Here is a 27,114-nt window from a genome sequence, read left to right as displayed (position 1 = left end):
CAGCAGGGAGCCTGCTTCCCTCTCTCTCTCTGCCTGCCTCTCCATCTACTTGTGATTTCTCTCTGTCAAATAAATAAATAAAATCTTTAAAAAAAAAAAAAAAAAAAAAAAAGTTGCCAAGAGAGCAGATCTTAAAAGCTCTCAACACAAGAAAAAAAAGTTGTAATTATGTGTGGAGATGGATGTTCACTGAACTTTACTGTAGCAATCATTTCACAATATATGCATCTATCAAATGATGAAATTGTATACCTGAAACTAATACTATGTTATATGTCAATTATATTTTAACAACAACAACAAAAATCTTTGGACCAAGAGTTTCTATGATGGATTGATAACCTACATTCATGCCAGGTCAGATCATGTGACCCAGGCGGTTTGCCAAATGCTTTTCCCACATTCCCTCACTTCATCCTTATAGCAGCCTTACGAGACAGGTCCTATTACTATTGCCATTTTGCAGATGAGAAAACTGAAACCAGAGAAAGTAAATAGCTTGCTCAAGGTCACAGATTTGTAAGTGATGGGTCCTGGTTGGAAGCGAAGATTGTTAGTTTCCAGTAGCCTCTCAGTATGGCCTTGGTGGGAAGAGTTTCAGAGTCAAAGGGAAGATGGACCAGATTACGGAGGCCCAAGGAGGAAAAAGCTGGAGGGGAAAGGGAACCCCAGATCTGGGCTATCCATCTGGGTGTGATAAGGAGGGGAGTACAGGTGAGGGTCTGAAGTGACCCCCAGATCAGGTAGGGCAGGGTTTGGGGTGTTAGAATAGCTGGACCTCTTAGGGGAGTCTGGGCTCCCTGTGGCTAAGGCTGCCATTTGGAAAGCACAGGACCCCAGAAAGCCTGGGTCCCCAACCTTGGCTTTAACTCCCAGACATAAAGGACCCCCCTTAGGCCTGCAGCCATTCCACTTTCTGTTGAAAGAGGAAGCAGCCCTAGAAGATCCCCTTTACCCACTCTCAGTGGTGTGAAGAAGAGGAACCTGGATCTGATTTGGATTTTTTGAAGAAATCTTGCTTTAATGTGGACCAATCCAACTTCTTCATTTGCTGTCCCAACAAGGACCGTGGTAGCTGTGCCTCCTCAGGGACTGGCCAAAGGGACTCTCTCAGCCAGGGACCCCTGAGGGTGGAGTTTCCCAGCCCTGGCTCTGTGACTCCTTGGGATGCCTCTAGTTATCTCTGGGGCTACTGGAAGATTCTTAAGGCAAAACTAAATATTGAAATAAATTGACTGCAAAAATAGACCTATGATAAGAAATAAGCCTATTCCAACCAGTATTTCCTTGAAGAGGAAAGGGGAGAGAGACTTGTAATATTTTTTAAAAGATGCCAGTATTCCAGGGATGCCTGGCTGGCTCAGTCGGTGGAGCATGCAACTCTTGATCTCAGAGTTGTGAGTTCGAGCCCCACAATGGGCATGGAGCCTACTTTAAAGAAAAAAAAAAAAAAAAGAAGATGCCGGTATTCTAAAAGCGGTCATTCATCCATTCTTCTTCTTTTTCTTTTTAAAAAAATTTTATTTATTTATGTGTTTGAAAGAGAGGGAGTGAGAGAGCTCACAGGTGCAGGGAGGGAGGAGCAGAGGAGGAGGGGAAAGAATCTCGTGCAGACTCTGTGATGGGCTCAGAGCCTGAGGCAGGTCTCCATCTTGCAACCCTGAGATCATGACCTGAGCCGAAACAAAGAGTCGGATGCTTCACAGACTGAGCCACCCAGGCACGCCAAAACTATCATTTGTTTGAAAAAATGGCTCCAACAATTTCCTCACTGTATGACTTTGGCCATGTCTCTTAAAGTCCTAATGAGGTTGGGCTAAAGATGGTCCTGCCAAGGTTGCTGGGAGGATTAAGTGAGATGGGGTTCATGAATGTCCTTTGTAAATTATAAGGCATTACACAAAGGCGAGAGATGAATGCCGCTGGGTCATCCCCCAGAGCAGAAAATCCTACCATCTTACCTGTACTGATTCTCCTTTCCTGATGGAGGAGGGATCTGATAGGTATCATTTGGAGTTATTCAATCCATACTTCCTTTCTCTAGTCCTCAATTTCCATATTAGGGTAAGCCAGGCCATGCGGCCGTGATAAAGAAACATCCATGTTTCAATGTCTTACCACAATCAAACTTTATTTCTTGCTTGGATGAGCATGAGTAGGACCTCTTCCATCTTGTCCCCATGCTGGCAGAGCCTATGGGCTGTAAGTTCACAATAGCAGGGAGAGAGAAGGATGGGGGAGAACATCATCTCTTAACTGTTTGGATTCAGAAGGGACACATGTCACATACAGACTGTTGGCTATAATGAATCACACGATGCCTACCTTCCTGCGAGGAAGACAGAACTGCAGGGGAGCACATGGATAGTCAGTGAACGCAAATGGGCTTTGTCATGGTTTCCTCAGCATTCAAGTGGGAGGCTTGGACCACAGGACCTCAGAGCAGCCATCACCCAGCTCTGGCCTTCTGGGATTATGGGAGCCAGACCCCTAGAAGTTGATGACCTATGGTGAGTGTTGGTGTCCCAGGCTACTGCACACGAGCTTCCACCGGAAGAACTATAGAGCACCCTCCAAAAAGTCGATTTTGCTTTCCTCACTGTCTCCCAGACCCATCTCTGCTGCGCCTCCATGCAGCCCCAGGTTCTCCAGCCTGTGCGGTAAGAAGGCCTCCAAGTGGCTCCACACCAGGGCATGCGTTTTGCTTTCTGAAAAATGGGGACCCGCCTTGAAGCAGGACATTGATGAAGAGCTGACTGCCAGGCTGCTGGCTGGTCAGGACCCTCTGGAAGCCCCGGGCCCTGGAATCCACTTTCTCTCCAAGGTCTCTAGAGGAACTTAGCCATAACTCTAAAGACCTCCTCCATTTGCTTCCTCCTATTTCTCTCTTGATCTGTGTCCTTCCCATTCCTCTTCCCTCCCAGTCTGGTGGGATCTGAACTGTTCTTAGCAGAGGTGATTAAAAATGGTCTATGTGCATTTAAAGGGCGTGGTGAGGGGGTCCCCTGGCTGACTCAGTCTGTGAAGATTGTGACTCTTGATCTTGGGGTTTGAGTTCGAGCCCCACACTGGGTGCAGAGATTAGTTTTTAAAAAATCTTTAAAAGGCATGGTAATCACTAGGATCCTGCATGGGTTGACCAGGAACAAACTTCGTCTCCCTTCCTTTCTTTCATGCAATGTCTGGATTGAACAAAGATCAGGAATGGGCCATAGATATATTTTTAAGTTTCAGCACAGGCAGGCCATAAACTCCCATGCACTCTCAGGAGAGGAACTGAAGGTGCTCAGCTGAACCCATGTGATAGCATCATGTCACATGCTGTTGGTCTGACTCTGTGCACGTCCCAGCTGTGATAACTGGGATTCTCCCTTTTCCAGGAGACTCAGTATCCATCTTGGATCTCTGCTTTATTATAGGGTTCTTATCATGCTAGTCTTGCCTATGTTCCTCTTGGCAGGAATGTCAGAGGTCTTAGAATATTGCTTTTCCTGGATCACTTATCACCATTGAGTAGCCTGCTGGCTAGAATGTGGGCTCTGACTTGGCGAGAGAGTACTGACTCTAAGTACTTCTGCAGCTGGGTGTAGACTTCCAGTACTGCAATGTCTGTGCTAAAGTTCTTTGACATTGCTTCCATCCAGAGGTGGGATCTGTGTTCCTCCCCTTGAATCTGATAGTCTTGTGAGGGCTTTGATCAGTAGAGTATGGAGAAAGTGATACTCTGTGACTTCCAAGGCTAGTTCATAAAAGGTCCTACAGCTTCAGCTTCTCTTAGAATACTTGTTCTTGGAGATCAGCTGCCATGCTATGAGACACCCCAGCCACATGGAGAAGCCACATGGAGGTCTACATGAGCCGAGCCTGTGGGTCATCCCAACACTGGTACAAGACATAAGACACCTGCCTTTGTTCCTTGGTATACAGATCACTTTGATTTTTTTACTGATACTCTGTTTATTGTAATTTATTAAAAACATTAAAAATTTTTAATATTAATTTTTAAAAAAGATTTCATTTATTTAATTGACAGAGATAGAGAGCACAAGAAAGCAGAGTGGTAGGCAGAGGGAGAGAGAGAAGCAGGCTCTCCGCTGAGCAGGGAGCCCGAAGTGGGGCTCCATCCCAGGGCCCCGGAATCATGACCTGAGCCGAAGGCAGCCGCTCAACCAGCTGAGCCACCCAGGCACCCCAAACATTAAAACATTTAAGTATCATTGACATATGATATATTAGTTTCAGGTGTACAATATAGTGATTTGACCATTATATACATTATGAAATGCTCGCCATGATAAGTGTAGCTACCATACAAAGTTATGATATTACTGACTATATTCTCTATGCTGTACTTTCTTTCATGTGACTTACTTGTTTTATAACTAGTTTATACCTTTTAATTCCTTTCACCTATTCCACTTACCCCCCTACTCTCCCAAAGAAGCCTTTAGATAACTCCAGCCTCGACTCTTCGGGTCCTTCTGCCTCCCCCTGTAGCCGAGTTTTCCAGCTGGAGCCCTCAACATGGAGAGAGAAAAGCCATCTCTGGGGGGCGCCTGGTTGGCTCAGTGGGGTAAAGCCTCTGCCTTCAGCTCAGGTCATCATCCCAGGGTCCTGGGATCGAGCCCCACATCGGGCTCTCTGCTCGGCAGGGAGCCTGCTTCCCCTTCTCTCTCTCTGCCTGCCTCTCTGCCAACTTGTGATCTCTGTCTGTCAAACAAATAAAATCTTAAAAAAAAAAAAAAAAAGCCATCTCTGATACGTTCTGTCCAAATTCCTGACTCACAGGATTTGTGAGCCTGATAAAACAGATGGTGTTTTATATCACCGAGTTTGAGGTGGTTTGCTCCATAGCAAACAGGAAAACCTCCATGTCCCTCTGCCCTTAACATGAAGATGAGCAGATCACTGTCAGCTTCTAAGAGGGAAGTCTCTAGCAGCGGGCTGCAGAACCCCTTCCTATCCAATCTCTTTAATGATGACTTATAGGGAGTCCCCACAGCATCCGTGGTAAAAACAATGGAAGGATCATTTGAAACTTGTGGGCATCACACATTGTGGTATTTAGGCAGGACTCTGTGGGCTGGGGTCTGCATCCTGAAAGATCTCCACTGGCTATAATGAACCTGAACCCTGCACTTAGGTTTTAAAATCCAGATGTATTTGTACAGCGTGGATTAGGGGTTAGCCACGTGAAGGGAGGGTTGATGATCCCGGGTAAGACGGACCCCTGGAGCAGCTGAGCAGGGCCTGTGGGTAGCGCACAGGAAGGAGTGACTCGAGATGACACTGGTAAGCATGTAGGGTCATGTCAGAGAAGGTCTCAAGGGCCCTGGTAGGAAAGCTATGAAAGGTGCTGGACCCCGGGGTGGGTTTACCCTGCACCTGTGCCCTTGGGAGCTCAGGCATCTAATGGATCTGACGAGTTACTCCCTGGCATTGCCAATCTTCCTTTCAGATCCTAAAATGGTACACGATTGGTTAAGCTAACTTTTAAATATACAAGCAGGAACCCAAGGACAGAAAGGGCTGGGCTTTACAAGAATTTATTCTGTTTGATTCTCTGGGGTCCCCCCGACCATCCAGTCCACTCACAGCACTGGACACATAGCATGCTGGCGTAACCCCGTGGGGAGACGGCTAGACCGGGGGTCCTCCTGACTCCTTCCCTTGGCAAGCCCTGGCAATGCTCATCCAGTGGTTTGTGGTGGGTCCCCATCTCACTTCCAGATGTTGCTGGAAAGGTTGGGGATGAATTCTCAGAAGGGGATGAATTCCTGGGACCACTGTGTCTAAGCGTGGTGGGTTATGAGCCCTGTGGTACATCTTTTTATGCAGACCCTGGTCTGGGTGCAGGGCCTGGGCAGGGTGAGGACCCTGCCAGCATATGAGCTCTGGGTGGTTCAGTGGAGTAGGGGGCCGGTAGGGTATGGCCTCTGGCTCCCCGTTTATTAAGAGGCCATATCATAGTCAGGCCTGCGTGTCAGGGCTGTGGAAAAAACTAGGTGGCCGTGTATGGAAGGAGAGGCCCCCCCAAACTGCCTTCCGATTCTTGTGGGTTCAGACAGTGAACACATGCCTTTGGAGACTCCCAGCAAGGAGCAGAAGGGCTTTTCCTGTTCCTTGAAATTTAGGATGGAGAGGCCCATCCTGAGATGGCCAGCTTGCATGGCCACCTGATGCTCTCCTTCACCTGCAGCTGTCACCGTGTGAGGTTCTTCAAAGCCAGCCTGTGCCCACGGCCGGGGGCTTTCCTCTCACCAGTGTTTGGGGGCTGGGCTCTGCAGAGCAGGCAGAAGAGAGGTGACTGTGACCGCTCTCTGAGCAGGTGAATGTGGCAGACTGACTTTTCATAGAACCACCCTTGTTTAGTTCTCCCTTGTTGAATTCAGTGATCCTTTGAAACAGGTATTATTCCCATTTTATAGATAAGGAAGCTCAAACCCTAAGAGGTTAACGGGCAGGACATATTGTTCATTAGGGGTGGAGCCAGGACGCAAACTCACGGCCACGTCCACCTGACCCTGAACCCAGGGCTCATAGCCACCTTTGAAAGGTCACCTTTCAAAATGTTGTTTCAAGGAGAGTCATGGACCAGCAGGTGGAGACCCCCTGGGAACAGGAAGCAGTTGAGAGGTGGTCCTGAGGAGTATGGGCCTGGGAATAACCACATGGGAGACATGAGCTGCTGCATGATGGCCCAGCAGAGTTCTCCCTTGCCTTTCCTACTTCCCACCCTGACCCTACTGAGGGGCACAGGCTCTGTGGACACCATCTGACCAGCTCTCAGGCCTCACCTGATTGGGACTGGGCAGAGAGGTGCCTCTGGATCCCTGAGACTGTATCCTCTGGGCTCAGCTTCCAGGCTGGCCAGGCCTGGAGGAGGGCAGGCTCTTGGTCTGGGATGTCAGGCATGGGAAGAGGACAGTCGGGTCTGACAGGACTGAGGTGGGCCCTGAGGAAACACTGAGGTAGAGGGACAGCCTGGGGGGTTTCCTCATGATAAGCGTGGCCCTGGGCACCGGCTTTTGTGGGACAGAGCCCCACAGTGAGGGGCCGCCTAAAACTTGCGTCTGGCAGAGGAAGGTGCCATCCTGGTGGCCAAGGTCCCAGGGTTCTCTGGGACATGGAGGCCTGACAGTTCTCTCTTCGCAACATCATTTTCTTCTCTGTCAAACAGACTTTCAAGTTTTATAGGAAGCTTGCTGGATATGGTGCCTGAGTGCAAAACTCTGGGGGTGGACAGATGGGTTGAGGGTCACTTGAGGCAGGCGGAGGATTTCGAAATAACTCTGGATTTGAGTGAAAATTCTAGGTATGGACTTGGATGGGAGAGAAACATGGAAGCTGGCTGGGAAGAAACTCTGAGGCATTCCAGTCAGAAGCACCTCAGGGCTCTCGCTCTCTCTCCCTGTGCAGAAAGGCATCAGAAAACTCTCTACCTACTGACAGGGTAAGAATTCTGGCATACTTTGTTGGGTGTAAAAGCCTGGGGCACAATATCGTGTATATATGTTATGTTATGCTGTTACGCTACCTGAATGGGGGAAAAAAAAGAATGTAAAGGGCAATGATCTGTAATCATATTTGCTTGTAACTACACAAGTAAAATATGTAAGAAATGAATAAAGATGGGGATATGGGCTTAAGAACTAGACAGATGGGCAACAAGATAGGAATGAGGCCTGACCTATCACCTTCTGTGCTTTCACTTCTTTTTTTCTTTTCTTTTCTTTTTCTAGAGAGGGAGAGAGAGTGGGGGAGAAAGGGCAGAGGGAGAGGGAGAGAGAGAATCTCAAGCAGGCACCACACCCAATGCAGAGCCTGCTGTGAGGCTCCATCTCATGACCCTGAGATCATGACCTGAGCCATAATCAAGAGCCAGGAGCTTAATCGACTGAGACACCCAGGTGACCCTCTATGTTTTTATTTCTTTTCTTTTCTTTTTTTAAAATTATTTTATTTCTTTATTTGACAGAGAGAGAGATCACAAGTAGGCAGAGAGAGATGGGGAAGCAGGCTCCATGCTAAGCAGGGAGCCCGACACGGGGCTTGATCCCAGGACCCTGGGATCCTGACCTAAGCTGAAGGCAGAAGCTTTAACCCACTGAGTCCACTGAGTCACCCAGGTGTCCCTATGTTTTTATTTCTGACCATGTGATTATATTACCTATCTGGAAAATAAAATAAAATGTCCTTTTAAAATTTTGCCTGCCATTTCCTCCATCTCCTCCAGCTCCAGTTTTGTAAAGTTCTCACTGCCTCCTTTCCCTGATTTTTTAATCTGAGTGCAATTCCAGGCCTCCTGCTTTAAAGTAGAGCAAAGCTTTCCAAGCCTAATATCTCTGTAGGGTTGTCCTTGACTAGATGTAAACGTTGATGGTAGTTGGTCCCCTTCAACCCATCAAGACTCAGCCTCTGAAATCCGATTGTCCGACTCTCCAGAGAAGGTGAGGCAGTCAACTCTCCAGGAGAAGGTGAGGCAGTCAACTCTCCAGGAGAAGGTGAGGCGGTCCCTGGCCTTGGTAACCTGCTCCACACTCCAGTCATCTCCAGTATGTTCTTGAACATTCCTGTCTGGGCCCGTGCACCTGCGCTCAGGAATGCACCTCTGCCATTGCCTGTCAGACGACTTGGGCTGGCCAACGTTATACTTCTCCAGTAATCTCTTGGTTCTTTCCTTGCCAGGCTAAATAAGCTCGATCCCCATAACTAATCTTACCACCCAGTCGTCACGCTTCTTTTGAAATCACTCTGAGCATCTCTCAGTTTCTTGAGCCTCTGTTATATAACAGGAGACTAAGCCCTAAGTACGCGGAGAACAGTGAGAAGAGCGCCATGTGGCTTTTCTGCCTCCTTGCTCGGGTCCCTGTTGGACACTCAGGCAAGTCTCTTAGATGTTATTTTTTGCAGTTTATGGAGCACTGCTAGCCCCTCCACCTCAGTCTATCAGGTCTCCTTACTGTCTTACTATTTCCACTAATTCAGGGTAAGCTTGGCCCACTGTGGTCTTTATTTAGATCATCTCTATTATACCTGTGGGTAGATCTTATAAGCAGGCCTTGGCATGGCTTTATTTGTGGGTTTCCTTTTAAAAGGTCGCTGTGAAACAGGAAGTGTGACTAAGAAAATCTTCTTCTTCCATGAAACCCTCTTCATTAACTGGAAAAAGGCACCCGTCCCCTCTCCCCCAGTACTTACTCATGGCCCAAACAGACATGGTTCAAAAGAACACATAGTTCCCAAAACACTGAAAAGTGCACTGTAAGGCTCACGTGTGAGGCGGGTGGTTCTTTGTCAGGTTGCTGCTGTCTGGGGCCATCCTTGCGCCGACACGTGCTGCCTGTCACTGTTCTTCCTAGCGTCTGAGGGCAGGTGGGAGCCTCGGAGGGCTGGGAGGACAGGTGTGCAGCTTAAGAGCTAGAAGGGAGGGGGGTACTCCTATGGATAAAGGCTGAGGCGGATGGGACCCCAGGTCTCCTGGCTCCCCAGCCACATTTGTCTGGTTAAACCACACCCATCTCCTTCAGCTTCTGGAGGGGCCCCATGCATCTTTCTTCCTGTAGAGAAGCCTGGTGACAGGTGCAGCAGAGACACAGGCTTGCTGAGAGGGACCTGGGCACATAGCTCAGGCTTCCTGGTGGGGCTTTCTTGAGGAGGCAGTAGCGGCTATACTTGGGATCACCTGCTTTACAAACTTGCTTTGCTCTCCTCAGTCACACAATAGGAAAACAATAATATAGGTTATAATATAGGGTTATAGAGATGAAAATCAGTTAAAACACAGAAAGCATCCAGGACAGTCTTGGTGTGCCACCCCTCTGTACATGTTAGTTATGATTATTCTGATGAGTTGGTTAGCTTTCCTCCTTTCTATTCAATTCGAGAATTTGGCACCAACCATGGGCTTTGTTGCGAAAATGGCGGCATTGAGGTTTTATCCTTGGTCAGCCCCTCAATGGCCAGTAGTTTGCCTGTTTTTTTTCCCTTAAAGATTTTATTTATTAATTTGACAGAAAGAAACACAGCAAGAGAGGGAACACAAGCAGGGGGAGTGGGAGAGAGAGAAGCAGGCTTCCCCCTGAGTGAGAAGCCCTATGCGGGGCTAGATCCCAGGACCCTGGGATCATGATCTGAGCCAGAGACAGATGCCCAACGACCAAGCCACCCAGGTGCCCCAGCCAGTAGTTTGTCTTAAGAAGAGGTGAAAAAAAATATAGTCCAAATGCATAGTCAGTACTGCTGGGGTCTAAGGGGCCTTTCCAGACAGGCTGTCTGAGATGGTCTTATTCAGGCTTATGAGCAGTGCCCGCCCCTCAGAAACATTGAGTGAGGGGTGTAGTGGGCTCTGTGGCTATGGATATTGTTATGGAGAATACAGATGAAGGTGCAGAATCTCCGGGGCTCGGGCTCTGTATAAGTAAGCCTGACGAAGACAGGGACTATGGAAGGATGTGAGGGGAGTCTCAGCCAGGCTTAGGGGCACAGGGTCTCCGCTTGACTCATCCCTTCAACTGCTGCTCTCACTCCCAAGGCCTTTGTCTGGATGCTGGGAACTTCCTGGGGGATGGTTAAGCCCCACCTCTATCAGGCACGACACTCTCTTCCTGAGCTGGGAGTTGCTTCATTCTGCGTTCCTAAAATGTGGTCTTGCTACACCGGAGGAAGGCTGGGTCATCCACAGTGTGGGACCCTGAGTCAGCAGGACTGAACGGGGGAAGCCAGAGCCACAGCTGCCCTGTGTGAAGTTAACGAGACCCAAGTTTTCATAAAATTGTTATTTCTGGGGTATGTGTCTGTGCATGAGGCACTGATCTGCATTCCTCCCACATCAACACCAACCTTTCGGCTCCATCCGCTTCCCTGGCTTCCCTGGCTGCAGACACAGCGGGGTCAGGGTCGCTCTGCCGGGGAGTGAAGCAGGTTTGCTCAGGTACAGGGACACTCTTCGCTGGCCTCTCCACTGCGTCTGGCCAACACTTAGGCCTGGCTTGTGTTGGGCTTGCAACCACAGCATTTTCTTTTCTCAGCTACTTTTGGTGGTTGGAGGAGCTGTGCCTGCTGGAATGTATGGGGATGGGTCATAGTTGGCTTGCTGTGAGTGGAGGGGGTGGAGGGTTTCTTAGAAATTTGTTCCTTTGTCAGTTATATCTCAATAAAATGGCCCCCACCTCCTGTGGCACAAAGCTGGTATTCAACAAATACAAACAATTATGACCCCGCCCCCAAGAAAAAGAAAAAAGAAAGTGCTCTATTTCTCAAGGGAATCAAAATAAGCCTTAAATTTTTTTTATGGATCCCTCCTTGGGATCCATTCCATATTAACAGAAAATGACAATGGGCCAAATTTTCATTGATTTGGATTTGCCATGAAACTAAATTCCTGAGTGAAAAGAATTTTTGGTAAACTTCAAAGTGGGACTGCTAGGTGTTCCCCATTGATGAACCTAGCATTTAAAAGCATCGTGTCCTGATTTTCCTTTTCTTCCTGCTTTCTCCAGGGTCTCTCACTTTCCTTTCTGAAGTTTCTTATGCCAATCTGGGGAGAGACATCAGAGAGAAAAGTGGGAGTTGGTTTGGGGGTTTGAAATGGGAATGAGTAGACATTTTCAGTTCTCAATACCCCTCTATCCTGAACGTCTTCTGTGTTCAAAAACAAGGCTCTTGGCTGCTTCCAAGGCCTTGAAGTGGGGCTTGCTTCTGCCCTAGCCCCTAGGCCTGGGTCGCGGCACCCCCTCTCCCAGCCTCCAGGGCATGGGCTGGGGGGACCATGGTGCAGGGGTGGGAGCCTCACACCCTAATGGGGCTGAGCTGGCCATAATGCCTGTCTCTCCCAATTAGTTCCCCAAAGGGAACAAAGCCTTATTTCTTTCCTCTCTCAGTTCCCAGGCGCTGACTGGGGAAAAACAATCCTTGGCAGCTCAGGGGTTAAAAATAAAACACAGCAAGGGGGAAAACAAGCCAGGCAGCTGCAGCGGCTCCTCAGAGCCCACTCCAGGCTAAACAGAGGCCCCAGCAACTCCTTGGAGACTTGAACCCTGGGCGATGGAATTTTCCCTTGCATGGAGGCTATTGTCCTCTGGAAAGGGCCAGGGCCAGAGGAGGGCCTTGGGAGCACTGATCTCCCCTGAGCTCGCAGCCAGGAAGCTCCTGAGAGCCCAAGGGCTCTGTCCCACCCAGCTGGGGTTGGGTGAAAAGGCACTGGGGGTGCAGTCCACCCTTCCCCCCTTGAGAAAAAAAGGGGTCCACTGGGGGGCTTCCAAAGACCTGGGCACCAGTTGTTACCTCACTCCTCAGCCTCAACCAGCCAGTCACTGGGATGGAATAAAAGGCTTGGTTCCCTTGGCAACGGCAGGGTCTTTGGTCTTTCACAGAGTACAAGATGGGCTTGGGGGAGGGGGTTGGGGTGGCAGCCTGGGAGGAGGTGAGGGGAAGAGGGGGATGGGCAGCCTGTTTACTAACGTTGTTTGAGGGAGGCTTTTGTAGGTTCTGGCCTGGGAAATGCAGGAAACCCTAAGTGGGGGATGCTCTTTACTGCTTCCCAGTTTCAAGCCACAGTTGGTGGTCCGTGGTGGGAACAGGACTGTGTAGGCCTCACGTTGACTTCCTGGATGGCTCAGGAGAGTCAAGCAGAGCCTACCTTTATAGGTACCAAGGCCTGGCACTGTTTTATGACTGGAGACCCCTGGAAGTGTTGATAGATGCTTGAGCCCATAGAGAGCTATTTGTGAAGCCGAGATTAGAATAGCAGGCGCCTGTCTCCTGGGTCTGATCTTGATGGACCAGACAAAGCTATTTTTAATATCAAGCAAGAGAGTTGCTGAAATAATGACAAAGTGCAGAGCCTGGGCTGACTTTGTCTCAAGCACTAGACTTTGTGAAAGGAGTTAAAAAATCTCTTCACATACCAAACAGATGCGTTTAGCGTCCATGAAAACAAGTGATAAGGGACCGGAGACCTTGACCCAGGGTTTTGGGATTAGAGGTCCCAGCGTGTTGTCACTAGCACAAAGGTGTAAGGGACTCTGGGGGGGTTTAGATGGTGAGGGCTTCAAACCTGGCATTGACAGAGAAAGCACCTTTTGTGATGCCTTTCAAAGGGGGGTGGTGCGTAAAGCAATCAGAACAGGAGAATTGGCAAGTTGATATGGTGGCTTAAGAAGAGAGATGACCAGTGTAGATCAGCACACTCTTCAGCACTCTTTTAAAATGATTTTCTTTTAAAAAATGAAAAATAAAACAACAACAACAAAAAATCCCACCCAGATTCCTATCTGGTGTAGCCAGGCAGGTCTTAGAGACAATGAAAACTAGGTTAATGGTTGCTTCTAGTAGATGTCTTGCTGAATTCTTTAGCTGCTGCCTGAGGATTTGGGGGTGAGGAGGAGTCAGGGGAGAGGTGACCGAGTTTCCCACAAAGTGGCCAAGGCCATCATCGGTGAAGTACTTCCTCACGCACTGTCAGTTCCTTCAAAGCTCAGCTCTGATGGGTGGGTCTTCTAAGAAAGACACAATTTAAGGAAATCTAGAGGGTGGGTCCTGAGATGAGGAAACACCTGGGTGGCAGGTTCTTGATAAGGAAACAACCCTGAGATACCACTGTGACTGCTTTGCTTGCAGGACCTGTGGCCAATCAGACAGCTGCCTGCTTTAATCATCATCATCAAAATGATAATAATAATAAAAAGGGAATCACTTATCACCTAATTAATTTACTTACCAGCTGGTGGCTTGGAAGAGAATAAGTCTGAGCAATGCAGAATAATAACCCATTTAGAAAATATGCAGAGAATGGGAATCCAAAGAAGACAAACTAGCATGAGCTCACCCCATCTGTGGGGTCGTTTGGGTACGTATGGTCATTTCAGCTTAAGGACAATTCAGTGAAGTTGGTGTGATTATTATTCCCATTTTGCAGATGAGAAGTCTGAGGCCTGGGTAGGTTCATTCACTTGAGCAAGATCCCTAGCTGCAGGTAGAGAGAACTGGGTTTTGAATCCTATCTGAAGATCTTAGATCCACATAACAGCCACTTTCAGATACGAAATCTCACTTGATTCTTGAAACCTCTTATTAAGGCGGGAGATTATTTCTGTTTATAGCCTCAGAAGCTGAAGGTCATGGAGTTTAAGTGACTTGACCTAATCACAAGACCAGTATGTGGTAAAGCTGTGACTGCTCTGGGGCTTTTCCCACGGCGGCATGTGGCCTGGTCTCAAGTTCCATTCTTCATGCGTCTAAGAAGATTTCAACGTCTGCTATTTGCTTGTTCATTGATTCATGCAGTCGTTCAGCTAGTATCTGCTAAGCACCTGTCACAGACAAGGCATCGAAGGGAGCAGAGAACGAATTAGATTTTTAAAAACTCCCTGGGAGTAAACGGATTCTGTGACCTTGCCGTCCTATGTCTGTAGTTGTGGCTGTCAGTGGAAATCTTCCCACCTCAATGAACTAACTGGTGTGTCTCATTCAATAAGCTGATAAATTTACAATGGGAGAACAAAAACAGTAGGAATTCCTGAATCACAAACAATTGGGGACACCTTGCTCCTTCAAATGGAACAGTTATTCCCAAGCTTTGGCCGGACTCACGGTGACACAGAGTGGAGGTAGAGGGAAATGAATTGTGGCCAAGTCTCCGGGGGGCCCCACGTTTGCACAGGTCCCCCAGCCTCAGGAGCATTCCTGTCTCCCTGGGTCCCTGCATGCCGTGGTGAGGGGTCCCTCCCAGGGACAAATTTCCTCCCCCATCCAGTTTCACAGGCCAGCTCCCTCCTGGACAGATAATCGGCCTGAGTCAGGCTGTATTCTGGACATGTTTGTTCCCTACTCATCCATCGGCCCAGGATTCCTTTTTAAAGATGATTTCTTCCATGTGACTACCACGGGGAAAACCCCTCTCCCCAAGTGACCGAAGTCACCACAATACGTCACGAGAGATCAGAAGCTCTTAAAGGCAAGCAGTTCATGGTTGTTTTTTGAAGAGTATACAGTTTTAGGTCGGCCTGTGAACAAAATTTCATCCTGTCCCCGTGGCCCAACATTTATTCATTTATCTGGGTCAAGGTGCAGGTCTAATTAGAGCACGAGGTAGAGGGAAGTGAAGGTGATTTTATAAGGAAGACAGAGACCTAAAGCAATGAGGGTGGAGGGGAGAATGGGCCTTTGAAGAGAATGAGTTGATTTAGGTACTCATTCAACAGCTTACATATATCCAGTGCTTTCCCTGGGTCCTGGTCCTGCTCATGTTTACCTCGTACCCCGTGCTTAGTAGGATCTTGTGAATTGAGGGCAGGACCAGGTTGTACAGGCTCCCTCAGAATTAGGGGTTGACCTCTGAGAAGGTAGAGATGGGTACAGGGCGGGGAGGAACATGAACACCAGTGTTCCAATGCTGACCTCCACCTCCATCTGCGAGGCCTGGGTTTTCTTGATGAAAAGTCCTCTGGGAGACTCTGATGGGGAGACACAACTGCCCTTCATGACAGGAAATAGTCTAAATTTTAGAGGCTCAATTGGGACACCCTTCACATTCTTTTGGTAAACATTGATAGCTCCGCTATTCATAATGGAGACTCAAACTTTTTTTTTTTTTTAATCTTTCACATTTTTGCTATCACTTTACTTAATTTTATTGCTCAGAACCTCTGCCTCTTTTTCCTTCTGTCTAGCTTTCCCTTTTCAAATAGGACTGCTGGAATTAGCAAATCAAAATATAGGACACCGAGTTAAGTTGTGGTTTCAGATAAGCCACAAATACATTTTTAGTGTAAGTATGTCCCAAAGAATGCATGGGATATACCTACACTAAATAACTATTCGTGGTTTATCTGACATTAAAATCTAACTTAGGTGGCTTGTATTTTATCAGATGACACCGCGACTGGCCTTCCATGCTTGAACCTCTTTGGATTTATATTTGGATTTTTATCACCTGTCAGCATTTAGCCCATCTCAGGGCAAAGAGTTTCCAGGTTTGTTATCTTCTGTGTGAAGCAGTGTCAGGAGAGGTTGTCACCTTTTTTCACTAACTATCCTCTTCCCTGATATTTCAGAAAAATGGTGTATTTCTATGGAGTTTATTTTCCTTTAATTCTGTCAGGGTCCACGTTCATATTTGGCTTTCCAAATAGGAAAGTACTAGGCACATCCGATGTTTTCCCATGACCGACTTATATATTCCTCCCATTTGGGGGGGTCACCTTTCCTCGGGTGTTTGGTAGAGAATGAATGGATAACATTTAATGGTACCATGAATCCAGATGTGAAGACCCAAGGGGGTTAAATATCAGCAGGGAGAGAGTTAAGATTCTCTGAAGTCTCTCCAGGTTCCTTCCTGATAATGTCCACAACATTCGCCAAAAACCAGATGTTCCTTGAGCACATTGAAGGTTGATAAGGGCTCTAAAGCAGTGTAGGTTCATTTGATAGAATCCTTGAAGTCTATACATTTTGCCTTTTTCTGCTGTATATGTTGTATGTGTTATATGTGTCTGTGTATTGTGTGTGCGTATGAGTCTGATTACAACCCAGTAAAACAGCAGAGAGTGTGGAGAAGGAAATAGAGGTAAGAAAGCTGATACTGTGGTCCTGACAGTGCTTTCAACACAAGAGACTCCACAATAGAGATGGTGACGGTGTTCAGAGGCTTAAATTATGAATCTTCTTCTCTCTCTTCTGTTTTCCAAACCATGCAATATAGTTCTCTAATTTTTTTTTTTTTAAGATTTTATTTTTGGGGCTCCTGGGTGGCTCATTTGGTTGAGAGCTGACTCTTGGATTCAGCTCAAGCCATGATCTCAGGGTTGGGGGAATCGAGCCCCATGTTGGGCTCTGCACTCATCCGGGAGTCTGCTTCAGATTCTCTCATTCCCTCTCCCTCTGCCCCTCCCCACTTCCTGCTCACATTCTCCCCCTCTCTCAGATACTTAAGTAAATAAATACATAAATAAGATTTTATTTTTAAGTAATTTCCACACCCAACATGGGGCTTGAACTCACCAACCTGAGATCAAGAACCATGTGCCCTACTGACTGAATCAACCAGGTGCCCCTATAGTTCTCTAATTAAAAAAAAAAACAAAACTGGACACCTGGAAGGCTCAGTTAGTGGAGCATGCGACTTTTGATCTCAGGGTTGTGAGTTCAGGCCCCATGTTGGGTGTAGAGAGTATTTAGAAAAATAAAGTCTTTTAAAAAATAAAAATAAAACCCCAAATTTGAAACTGCTTCTATTATCTATTTTTTTTTAAGCGCAAGGTCTTGCTATTAAAATACCATTGACTAGAGGCGCCTGGGTGGCTCACTGGGTTAAGACCTCTGCCTTTGGCTTGGGTCATGATCCCAGGGTCCTGGGATCGAGCCCCGCATCGGGCCCTCTGCTCCATGGGTAGCCTGCTTCCTCCTCTCTCTCTCTCTGCCTGCCTCTCTACGTACTTGTGATCTCTGTCTGTCAAGTAAATAAATAAAATCTTTAAAATACCATTGACTATCAAAAGAAAACATGGCATTATAAAACTGTCAAAACATGTAAATGCTTTATCAACTTTACATATCATTTTCTGAGTAACTTTTGCATGATCCCATGATGACAGAGCAGTGCTGCTGTAACTGCAGACTTGGGTCTGCCTGGCTGAAAACCGAGGCCTTTCTGTTGCTTTGTAGTAGAGACGTACTAGCTGGACCTTGCAGGAGAATGTCTGTTCAGAATCTCAGGGGTAAATCGCTGATAAAATAGACATAGCTAAAAAAAAAAAAAAAAAAATTAATCTTAGGGGTAAAAATCAGATGGATTTCCTCACTTTATTACTAAACTATTTTTCTATCACCTGAAAGCTTACACAGCCTCCCTATACAATAATTGATTTTCATTATTGATTCTCCTGCACAAAATTCATAGGGCTTATGAATGAGTCAGCCATGAAAAGGCAATTATAATAATAATGACTCCTGTTTCCTGGATGCCAGGTACCAGGTGCTGCAATGACATTTTAATTTCACTGATTTAATCCTTGCCATCATTCGGAGGTCAGTCTAGCCCCATTTTATAGGTGAGGAAATGGACTTTCAGAGAGTAAGATCCGACAGCAGTCATTCTAGAGGCTGAGATTCAGAGTGAAGAGCCTGGTTAGGTGCAGTAGGATTTCACTATATGCTAATCCTTTAAAAATTCCATCACCCCTACGGAGGGTAGTAACTGTATGAATCAGTTCCCACCCTCCTTCTCTAAGCGGTGGGTATCCAGTTCCCATCTTAATAAGATCCTTAGAGGAAGAGAATGAGAGAGAACAGCTCAGATCAGACGGAATCACAGTTCACCCAGGCGACTTAACCCTTTGGATGCCTGTGAGTTAAGTTCAGGCACTCACTTGCTGAAGGAGCCACAACTCTGATGCGCCCTGTTAAACGGTCCCTTCCCTTGGAGTTTGTGTTGTAAGGGTTGCGGAGTAAATCTGTGTCTTCATTTCTTCCCAGGCCGTGGGGAGGCTCATCTTCCATATTAAACAAAGCATCAGGCATTCCTGAGAACGCCTCTCCCACTGACTTGTTTTGACAACCAGGAGGGAAGATGGGAGGCGGGTAGGATGGGCTGCTGAGGACCCAAGAGGATCTAGGAGAGCCCTTTCCAAAACACTGGCTGATTATTTCCAGCTCCCTGTCAAGCTGGGCTTCTCAGAGAACAGCGTTTATCAAAGGGGAGACTCCCGGTTCTCTAATTACCCACCCCCCAGAGGGTGTTCTGAGCCTTTATCACCCTGATGGTGACCTTGTTCATGTCCATGATTCTGGCCAAAGGTTTGTTTGGTTTCCCTGAATAGGTTGAGCATTTATCAACCATTATTGGTATTTCATAACTCTTCCTCATGGTGTTGTAATTAGAATTCTTTTGCATTCTCGAATTTTGACATATGATTGTTTTTGTATGGGATACTTTGGTTTCAAAACCACAGTTTTCCTCTTGAGTGCTTGTATGAGCATGCAAAGAGGAGCTCAGGAGACAGGATTCTCCTAGGACTTTCAATTACAGTGCTTTCTTTCCAGAAAGCCCCATTTGGCACTATTTTGGTAAAGGATTTTATCATTCAGTTATGGGTTTCCCTGCCTTTATATTTCCGTGGCAGGTATTACTTCCCATTTTATACAGGCAAGGAGAGATTATTGCCTAAAATCTTAGTGATTTTGCTTCCTCCCAGAATAGTACTTTTATCATTATGTAGCAAGAATATCTGCACAGATTTATTTGGTAAAGATTCTATTCAAAGGTCTAGGTACTGATTAACACTGCTTGGCCCACTGAACAATGGGTGTAACCTGGGTTTGATAAACCAAGTAAGACCTTTGTTTTGTTTTGCTGGCTGGCAAAATTGCCTGTACCATAAAATCCTTCAGCCTCCAAGGAGAGGCCAGGATTCTTCTGTTATGACCTGGTTTTTATTTCCTGTCCCTGATGGGCCGCTGAATCAAGGGAGGCACGTGCTGAAAGGAAAGGCCTTGAAGATGTGTGTGTGTGTGTGTGTGTGTGTGTGCACTTGTGGATGTAGGTGTCTATAACACACTTGCACACATGCTCACAAACATATCACCAGCTGGGGTTCTGGTTGTGGGGGATGGGATGGTGAAGCAGCCAGTTGAACATGGAACATTGTTTGTATCCAACTCTTGCTCCAAAGTGTCCACATCCTTTTCCTCACCTGCACTGGTCTGGGTCACTTTGCTCAGGTGGATGAAACAAAGGACTAAGGAAATTCCAGCTCCAGTAGTTTCCTGAAAGGGCTCCTCTGGTATCCTCTTTGATGTCTGGAGGATAGCGAGTTTGAGTATGAGACTGGACTAGTACGAATCCACGCCTCTCTTGGGAAAACTGCTTGAGCTTGTTCCAGAATGGGTCAATAGTGTCACACATTTCCTAAAAATAGCCCAACTTGCTAAAAACTTAAAAAAAAAAAATGGAATCCTACTATACCGCAATGTAAGTCTCACAGCTCTCAGAATCCCCCCTGTACCTTTGGGTGAATCCCCAAAAGTGGGTTCCTTGCCCCATTTCTTGACATGGATCTAGTGGTCTTCAAGATGAGAGAAAGAAACATTAGGAAAGCCCCACTCCAGTGGATTTGATGCCTGTCCATGGCTATGTTTTAGAATGCATTATTTGGAGGAACAGAGGATGCTTAGCCTGGAGGTGGGAAGTACTCTCAAAGGAGATGAGGCTTATAGCTTTAAAATAGACTTATTTAAGGGTGGAAGGGTGGAAGTTTCTGGAAGGAGTAGTTTGGTTCTGTGTAAGAACAATTGTCTAACAGTTATCCAGCAAGAAATGGAAAGCTTCCTTGAAGGTACAGAGAAAGGGCCCAGTCTCAGGACCCTGCATGCAGAGGACAGCAGGGATGTTGTAATGTGAATTCCAGAAGTACTCAAGTTCAACTGATGACCTCCAACGTTCCTGCCAGCTCTAAGATTATATGATTCTATATCTGTAATTTTCCATTTCCCTATTAAGAAGAAATTTTCCACATTCAAATTTGTTTTAATATTTGATAAAGGTTGTAGGATGACTTTGGCTCTCTTGGCTCTAACATGTGGCTTACCCCTTTGCCCCATGGCTTAACACATCACATCGCAAAACAACATCACAACACAAAAACATCAGTGCTCTTTGTTGGACAGAGGAGATGGGAGTTTACTGACTGCTTGGTAGGAATGTGCTGGTTACATGGGACCTGGAGTGGAGAAGTTGGGAACTCTGTATCTTGCCTCCTACCCAGTCTCTGAAATTCTTCCACCCAAAAGAGATCTTACCTCAGTCTTGGGTGGTGGACACAGCAGAAGTGGTCTGGAGCCTGACTGCTCCTTATACCTACTACCCCGGGAGTTCCTCCAGCATTCTTCCAATCCCCCCCACAATTCCATATCCTTCTCATGGACCTTGTATAATACAGATATTCTCAGGAATCCTCAGAAACTCTAAGCTAAGACAGAGTGAACGTACCTTGAAAACTAACTCTCTTTCAAGTGCTCCCTCCATTGAGCTATTGGACAGAATAAAAGCCTTCTATTAAAAAAACAAAACCAAAAACCAAAGAGAAACACTAGCCTAAACACCCATTAAAGACTAGATTATAACTTTAACTTTTAAGTAGAATGTTCTTTTGTTTAAACAACGTTAAATCCTTGCCTTGAAGCAAAGATTGGTTGATTTTTTTTTTCTTTCAGTTACTTTAAGAACTGAAAGTGGTTTTTTTCTCTCTCTCTTGGGTTAAGTTTATGTTGCAAGGAGAGTTCTAGGAGTTGAAAGTAAAATCTGATAATTCGAAAATGAATTAACACATACTAACTGATTTTATATCAGTGTTCACTTCAAATAGTAGAGTGTGTCAAGGATCTGAGATATGAAGACCTCACCCTGGATGGAATCACTGGGGGACCCAATGTTCAGCAATTCCAGCAATCAGCAAGGAGAGGTAAGCATTAGCTTTCAGATTCCTTTAGCTAAATTTCAGACTAAAGGCCATGAACAAAGGTGTTCAAAGTTGTTAGAAGGGGTTCAATTAGTCACAAGAGGGGTATGAATTTAAGAGACCCTGAGATACCATTACGCATCTATCAGAATGGCTAAAACTTACAAAGAATGAGATATTCAAGTGCGGGGGAAGACGTGGGGCAACTTGCAAACTCTCACGGACTGCTGGTGAGAGTGTAAATTGGTACGACCTGTTGGGAGACTGCTTGGCCGTATCTGGTAAAGCTAGAGTGCCCAGGGTCCAGCAATCCCACTCCTAGGTATACACCTAAGAGAAAGGAGTTCATGTGTTTTCCAAAAGAAGTGTGTACAAGCCTGCTTTTGTAGTTATATTCCTAGCCAGCCCCCCAAAATGGAACCCACCACAAATGTCCACCAACAGGAGAGTGGAGAAAGAGATTGCTGTGGAATCCAACACTGAAATAAAAGCAAACTGAAATGACTGATACCACAACATCTTTTGAATGAAAGAAACCAGACCGCAGGGTATTTCATGTCAAGAAAGTTCAAGAATAGGAAAACGATTCTATGATGATGCAGAACTCTGCGGACTGTGGCAGTGGGTGGGAAAGGGGAGATGGGACGAAGGAGATGTTCTGGAGCTCAGTTTGGGTGGTGATTTCATAGGCGTATGTGTTTGCAAAAATCCATCAGGCTGATAATTTAAGATGAGTGCAGTTCAAGAGATACCACTTCATGCACTACCACGAGGAGAACAAAAAGATAGTAACAAGTGTTTTGTTGACAGATGAATGGATAAATAAAATGAGAATGAGAAAATCTCATTCTCAGAGCATTTCTGGCACAGTGAAATATTCTCCAGCAATGAAGAGGAATGAAGTACTGAGACCTGCTCCAACATGGATGAACCCTGGAAACGTGCGACAGGCAAGAGGCTGGTCACCAAGGACCATGTATGTTGAATGATTCCGTTCCCGTGAGATCCCCAAGCTGGTAGACAGGAGGAAGGTTAATGGTTGCTAGGCACTGGGAGAGGATGCAAGTAGGGACTGCTAATGGGTCCAGGGGTTCTTTCTGGGGGAATGAAAATGTGCTTAAATAGTGGTGATGGTTGCACAGTTCTGTGAATATGGTAGAGACCACTGAACCGAACACATTAGAAGGGTGGCCAGTCGGTTGGGCATCTGATTCTTGGTTTCACCTCTGGTCATGATCTAGGGGTCCTGAGATGGAGCCTGTGTCAGGCTATCAGGCTCTGCACTCAGTGGGGAGCCTGCTGAAGGTTTTCTCTCTCACCCTCTCCATATGCCCCTCCACCTGCTCGCTCACACTCTCTCATTCTCAAATGAATAAATAAATCCTTGAAGAAAAGGGTGAATTTGATGGTATGTGAATTACACGTCAATAAAGCTGTTTCCTTTTTTTAAGATTTTATATATTTATTTGACAGAGAGAGAGAGATCACAAGTAGGCAGAGAGGCAGGCAGAGAGAGGGGGAAGCAGACTCACTGCTGAGCAGAGCGCCTCATGCGGGGCTCGATCCCAGGACCCTGGCTCTCAGGACCCGAGCTGAAGGCAGAGGCTTTAACCCACTGAGCCACCCAGGAGCCCCAATAAAGCTGTTTTTAAAAAAATGTTTAGTGTGCTTTGTGTGTATTTACACTTGGGAGAGAGAGAGAGAAGAGTGAAGATGAATTCTTCAACTGAAAACAACCACCACAGGGAAAGAAATGTGAGTTAAGGAAAGAGAGAAGAGACTGATTTGCTTGAACATCTCCCCAAAGTGTCAAGTACTTTAAAAATGGCATTTCATTTAGTTGGCACAGGAGTCCTGTTACACAGGCGTTTCCACATGAAAGGTGAGGAATTGTCTTCTTCAGTAACTTGCTAAGGTTCCCAAAGCCAGGAGTTGGGGTCCATGGCTGTTTCTCTTCCCCTCCTCTGCCCCTCAGGTGCCTCCCTCCAAGGACTAGCGTTGGCCTGGGAGCTGATTTTGTCTGGAATACAGATGTGGCCAAAGAGGACCCTGAGATTAGGCACATGATGTGGCTTGTACAAGATCACACACCAGACTGAGTTACACCCTGAGGTACCCATGTAGGATTCTGGTACCTGGCAGAGCTGAGTTAAACCCTGAGGTACCCATGTAGGATTCTTTCGTTAATAGTCAATAAAATTAGTAGCACTATACTAAGCCCCTCATTAATTAGCTCTGTTTGGTCCAGTCATCTCAGAGAGCACTCTGGAAGGGCTCAGTGCAGCGAAGATGTGTCTGCCTGGAGCCTAGAACACCCTCCTGGGATTCTCACTCAGAGCATTTCTGGCACAGGGAATCTGACCATTTGCTTCTACCTTGTTTGTGACAAGTTAGTGGTCCATCCCCAAGGGAATAGATAAGTTAACTGTGGTGGACAAATACTATGGACTATTTCCAGCTCTTAGAAGCAGGGAACTACAGGCACATTCCAGAATATGACAAATTTTCTTACAGCTGGGGGAAAAAAAAAAGCAGGCAACCGAAGTTCTTTAGCACATACTGTTCATAAATTAAAAACACAACTTCCCACAAAATAAAACTATATTTTAAATGAGGATATATACATAACAAAGACCATCTAGAAACATATTTGTGTAGTGACCTCTGGGGTGAGGCGATGCAGTGGGCATGGTGTCGCCATGAGCAGAACAGCATGATTAAGTCCATTCTTTATCCCCTGAGGCCTCTGAATTCTTTTTTTTTTTCTTTTTCAGCAGCATCAGATATTTTATGAAGACAGAAATTTGTCTCCTTTATTTAAATGACAGAAGCTTGAGTTCACCTGAAAGTGTCTAAATCAAAATCTACAAACAAAGTAAGGAGAAATTCCTGTAAGAGAGTGTTCCCTGGCTGGGTATGTTCTTCTGCCCATGCTGCCTGCCTTTCAGGCACAGCTCTTCGAGGGGCTCTTTCCTCCTTTCCACTCTGACATTCATGACACAGATCTTCTTGAAGGCAGACAAATACGCTGCTTGCCTCAGAAAGCCCACTGGCCTGGAAATGGATTCTGGGTGAGGAAAATTAAGGCACAGGTTGGGAACAGGATTTGGCTAAGGCGGGTATTAGGGGGCTGAATTATATCCATATTTTGTATGTAGAAGTCTTAATCTCTCCGTACCTCAGAATGTGACTGTATTTGGAGACAGGGCCTTGAAAAATGTAATTAGGTTAAAACGAGGCCATTAGGGAGGGCCCTAATCCAATCTGACTGGTGTCTTTATAGGAAGAGGAAATTTGGACCCACAGACCCAGGGCGTGGAGGTGGGGGACAGGTATAGAGAAAAGGGCTTGTGAGGACAGAGTGAGAAGATGACCATTTGCAAGCCAAAGAGACAGTGCTCCAAAGAGATAAAACCTACCACACCTTGACCTTGGACTTCTAGCTCCCAAACTGTGAGACAATAAATTTCCATTGTTTAAGCCACTCACATCATTGTCAACTGCCAATAATTTTTTTAGAAGTGCCACAGGCTTGAGTAAATATGTAAATGTGTTTAATTCTGTGAGATTTTATGGCAGCTCTAGCCAATGAATACAGTAGGAATCAACAGAGCTGAGATGTAATCTCAAGAGGTTAAAAACAAGGGGCGCCTTGATGGCTCAGTGGGTTAAGCCTCTGCCTTCGGCTGGCTCAGGTCTGGGATCAAGCCAACGTGGACATCGGGCTCTCGCTCAGCAGGGAGCCTGCTTCCCTTCCTCTCTCTCTGCCCGCCTCTCTGCCTACTTACGATCTCTGTCTGTCAAATAAATAAATAAAATCTTAAAAAAAAAAAGAGGTTAAAAACAAGTCTTGGTCCATTAGGTAAGTTGTCCTGTAGGTCTTGTCTTAGTGAGCAAAACTCTGGGGAAATCTTCCTAATAAAGACATCCCCGAAGATGTGTCTACCTGGAGCCCAGAACCCCCTCCTGGAATTCTCACTGAGCCTGGGTGCCTCAGTTGGTTAAGCATCTGACTCTTGATCTCAGGGTTGTGAGTTCAAGCCCCACGTTGGGCTGAATGCTGGGCGTAGAGCCTACTTTATTTAAAAATTAAAAAAGCCCATCTCTTGGTTGGAAGAGCTGACCAAGGTGGGTCTCTGGGAAGAACAAGAGGAATTCAATGAACTCACCCAGTCCCAGCACCCTACAGTTAGGGAAGCCCTGAGCAGTTGGCTGACTGACAGGACACCTGGCAGTTATGGAGCCCTAGGTGAGGGGGAGTCACCATACTCGGGGAGAGACATTCAGCTGGCAGTGCCTCTCAACTGCCAATAATTCCTTTACAAGTGCCACGGGCCTGAGTAAATATGTACTTCTCGTGATATTTTTTTAAAGACTGCTCACTCAAACAGTCCATTGTAGGTTTTTAAAAAACCCATGTTCCTTCTGATAGCAGACCAGAGATTATTGTTCCTATATTAAAGGACCAACGAAGGTTAACAAAGTTCAGGAATGGCGGGGCTGAGTCTGGGTCCATCCACAAGGCTGAGGAGGTATGCCAGCATAGGAAGATGTCCCAGCAGGGAGTGGAGAATAAAGGTTACTTCCTGTACTCTTGAGTTTTGGTGAAGTCGAAGCAAAGCGCCACCCATTGTTCTTGGTAGAATTCATGGTGCCCATGTCTGGCTTGTGTCAGTGTCACTGGGCTTCTAGGAGTCCAGGAGTTTTACTGGTAAAGGACAGATTAGATACTATGTGTCTGCGTATTTGGGGAGGGGGACCTTGTAGCGGTGATTTGGGGTAGGGATATAGTGGGAAGGCCGGGATAAAAATAGGCAGAAAAAAGGGGAGGAGGGACAGGTCAAGTTCCACTGGCTCCCCAGAAAGGTTTGAGAACCTCCGAAAACTTGGGCTGTTTTTTAACCAACAGTGGGCAACCTTGGGGTCTGCCTTAGAACCTTGTTAATGCTCATAGGCAACACCGTTCCCACGCTATTATGCTATTGGTCCATGGCAGACCAAGCCAAGTCCTATAGGATTTAAGGCAGCCCAAGCTCGTCTGGGCCATATGAACTTGTTTGCTTGGCTGGTCTGGTTGAAATACCTGTTGAAGAAGGTATCTCAGTTTATCTTGGCTCAAGGCGGTTGCCAACTTCTCATGCCCATATTTAAGTTATTGTGGTTCCCAGTGGAACCCAGCTCGATAGTCCTGGGGACTTTACATTCTACATCTATCACTGACATGGCAGGAGACCTTGGCAAGCTACATAATACATGAGCCTCAGTTAGCCCAGCCATAAAATGGGAGAATCATTTTGACTCCATAGGGTTGCTGAGAGGAATAAGTGCACTTGATCTTTGCCAAAAGGCTGAGAAGCAATGCTGAGAGGAGTAAGTGAAATAAAAATATAAAATGCTCCTGGCACAGGGTGGGCATTTAAAAATATTAATTTCCTTCCTTTCACTCAAAGGAAGTTTGTGCCATTCATTCATTCATTCATTCATTCAACAAAATCTTATTTATTTAAAAATAAATAATAATAATAAATAAAAATTAATAATAATACGTAGGCTCCACACCCAACATGAGGCGCCAACTCACAACCCTGAAATCAAGAGTCACACGCTCTACCAACCGAGCCAGTCAGCACCCCCGTTCAACAAATTTTATGGAGTGCCA

The 27,114-nt window shown here is 46.2% G+C and overlaps 2 long non-coding RNA genes across 2 annotated transcripts in view; one reads left to right on the top strand and one right to left on the bottom strand.

The window, feature by feature from the left end:
• The window catches only part of LOC131998866 (uncharacterized), a 34,421-nt gene extending 12,014 nt beyond the window's left edge, over positions 1–22,407 (top strand). The window contains exons 2-3 of the long non-coding RNA XR_009398900.1: positions 21,347–21,458; positions 22,266–22,407. This is a non-coding gene — a long non-coding RNA (uncharacterized LOC131998866). The remainder of the gene's footprint in view (positions 1–21,346; positions 21,459–22,265) is intronic.
• Positions 17,516–18,716, bottom strand: LOC131998865 (uncharacterized). Its single transcript, XR_009398899.1, has 2 exons — positions 18,369–18,716; positions 17,516–17,743 (listed from the first exon to the last, which is right to left on the bottom strand). It is a non-coding gene; the product is annotated as an uncharacterized LOC131998865 (long non-coding RNA).
• Positions 22,408–27,114: the final 4,707 nt, after the last annotated feature.

This window comes from Mustela nigripes, chromosome 13 (assembly GCF_022355385.1).
Source record: "Mustela nigripes isolate SB6536 chromosome 13, MUSNIG.SB6536, whole genome shotgun sequence".
Classification (NCBI taxonomy): domain Eukaryota; kingdom Metazoa; phylum Chordata; class Mammalia; order Carnivora; family Mustelidae; genus Mustela; species Mustela nigripes.
This window is presented reverse-complemented; position numbering and strand designations above follow the sequence as displayed.